Source organism: Gossypium hirsutum, chromosome D08, assembly GCF_007990345.1.
Source record: "Gossypium hirsutum isolate 1008001.06 chromosome D08, Gossypium_hirsutum_v2.1, whole genome shotgun sequence".
Taxonomy (NCBI): Eukaryota; Viridiplantae; Streptophyta; class Magnoliopsida; order Malvales; family Malvaceae; genus Gossypium; species Gossypium hirsutum.
The window spans coordinates 49,456,514-49,459,500 of NC_053444.1; the positions used below are offsets into that span (position 1 = coordinate 49,456,514).

Consider the following 2,987-nt stretch of genomic DNA (forward strand, 5'->3'; position numbering starts at 1 on the left):
CCTTCCTCGCATGCTCCTTCCGATTTGATACTGAATAAGAACTTGTAGTGCAAGCCAAAAGGTCGACCGAACTCAACTCGAATATAAGGCAATATGGATAGTCAGGAGCAAAGAGAAAGATTGAGGTTATGCGATTACTGTTGAACCCAGGGCTTACGAAGCTAACATGTCCACACCTCTCGAAAGCATCGATGAGAAGAGCTAATTAAAAAACACTAACACATACAGTGAAAACACTAACTTATTCTTTTATTCATTAATTTTTTTATGTAAATTGTAAGTTAATATTAATTATTGAAGTAAGATATATTACAATACACAAGTAAAAATTTTATTTCCTTTAAAAATTTTATTTCCTTTCTTATACCTTGTCAGCAAATCTTTGAGTTTTGAAAATATTGTATTTAACAAATGGATGGAGAAAACTTAAATGAAAAAGTAACAAAAATGAAAAATAAATTTTACAAACTCACCATATGATATGACACAAAGCAAACCATTTTAATAAATTTGTTTCGTAAATTGTAAATAAATGTCCCGAATGTGTGCCACAACCAGGTGGGCATTAGGCATGCCTAGGGTTGAGTCACACTATTTGGGTTGGCGACTCCTCATCGACTTCGTCTTAATCTTCACGTGCATGTTGAGGTTGATTGTCATATTCATCTCCTTCCTTCTTGGTTGACTACATCTAGGTCCTAGTCACCCATCATACATCCCCCATGTTTGAGTCGGAGGTTGCGAAGATAACCCACATTGGTAGAACAATGATGTTGGGGGTGTTTGAGACACTAACTATGGATAATTGTATGGTGTCACATAAGTTGATTGCGGATAAAAGGTGGGAATTGTCAGTGATACCGGATTTATCAGTGTTGCTGGCAACATTGGCATGTAATATGGCACGTAGGGAATGATTGTGCGTGTTGTGGTTCTTGTGTAAAATAAACTTAGTTAGCATAAAAAATATATGAACCATACTAACCGAGAGGTTGCACGACAATCGGGTCCTCCTATGGAGTTGGATCAGATATTGATCCCTTAGCGGCATCTTCCCTTGACCTAGGATGTAAAACCCCTTAGCCCAGCAGGAAGACATGGTGTGTATCAATCATCCAGACAATCCTCCCGATGGACTAAGGCGTTACTGATGGATTCAATCCTTTGAGTTAACTTAATCTTTTTAGTAAAAACAATTATGAAGATTTTCCTTAGTGTAAAAATCATTTCTCTTCTTTCATTTGATATTGTGACCTTAGAGAAAAAAGTAAAAGTTATACAAGAAAATTTTGTTATTCAACTACTGGCTAGCTATGGCATATATATATCAAAATCATAAAAATTCATGATTAGCAAATCAATAGGGTTTAACATACACTTTCAAAGAAGGGACAATTCTCATTTAAGATAGAACAATAGAACGATGTAGTTAACTGCAAAAGTTAAATACAAAACATATTTATACGGCATCCACCACATAGCCATGCATGATACAAAATAAACAAGTAGCTTACTCACAACCGCAACTCTGGCATAGTCCCCTTCAATAGATAATTCTTCTACTATTAAAATGCCTAAGAATGAATTTACCATATTGTCCGTTCAAGAAATCTTTCTTCACTTTTTCGGATATGGAATTCGTGGTTTGTATTCTCTGACCATCGGCTTATGCTTTTTCTTGTTTTCCCCAATCCCATCATTTTTCTCAATAGCTTCTAGATTCAACTCATTTTCAAGCTCGACTAAACCTTCCACACTTCGAACAGTGATTGCATGGACTTGCTCCTTTGTGTTGGTTTCAGTGTTACTAGGTAAGCCACCTTGTTGTCTCTCCAAAACCAGTTTATCAAGCTGCCCAATTTGATTTTCAAGCCCTTAAATCAATGCTTGTTGATTTTTCAGATTTGTCTCAATGTTCTGACATCTAGTTTTAGACACCGAAATAAATTTAGCTAACATCTCCTTAAGGTTTGGTTTCTTTTCTTGTTGATAAGGTTGCTGAAAACCTGGAGGAGATCATGACCTTTGATTACCATTACCACCCCAATAGAAATTTGGATGATTCCTCCTTCCTTGATTATAATTATTGCTATAGGGATTGTTCTAAGGTCTAGAATTAATACCCATAAAATTGATTTGGTCATGCTTCATGTTAAACTTGAATGGAAAACTTTCTAGATTGATCATCCCTGTTCCAGTTGCATCGCATTTCATTACCGGATTCACTTGCTTAGAAAAATTCAACCCATCAATTTTCTTACCAAAAGTTTCAACCTGACTTGCCAATATAGAAACTGCATCATTATAAAAAAAACTCCAGCTGTCTTGGCAGATTTTACTCTCATAACTTGCCACTAAAAATTGTTCAGTGTCATCTCCTCAAAAAACTCTTAGGCTGCCTCAGGTGTTTTGTTATTCAATGTTCCGCTAGTCGCTGCATCAAGCATCTGTCTAGTTGAGGGGTTCAAACAACTATAAATAGTTTGACCTTGGAGCCATAAAGGTAGTCCATGATGAGGACACCTTATCACTACATCCTTAAATCTATCACATGTATTGTAAAGTGTCTCAACGTCAAATTGAACAAAAGAAGAGATATCATTCCTCAACTTAGCTATTTTAGCTAGTGGAAAATATTTCAACAAAAACTTCTCAGTCATCTGAGCCCAAGTAGTGATGGAACCCCGTGAAAGTGAATTCAACCGTTGTTTTGCTTTGCTCCTCAAGGAGAATGGGAACAACCGTAAGCGTATGGTATCATCAGTAACACCATTAATCTTGAAAGTTCCACAGATCTCTAGAAAATTAGCTAAATAAGCATTCGGATCTTCATCTTACAACCCATCAAACTGAACATTCTATTGCACCATCTAAATTGTGTTTGACTTAATCTCAAAATTGTTTACAACAATAGTCAGTCTAACAATACTCGATTCAACCCCAATCAGAGTGGGCTTAGCATACTCATACATAGTCCGAAGAGCAGG

At 36.2% G+C, this 2,987-nt stretch overlaps 1 non-coding gene across 1 annotated transcript; it reads left to right on the forward strand.

Annotated features, from left to right (window-relative positions):
- The first annotated feature begins 2,505 nt into the window (after window positions 1-2,505).
- LOC121220641 (small nucleolar RNA R71) lies at window positions 2,506-2,612 on the forward strand. Its single transcript, XR_005917861.1, has one exon. It is a non-coding gene; the product is annotated as a small nucleolar RNA R71 (small nucleolar RNA).
- Window positions 2,613-2,987: the final 375 nt, after the last annotated feature.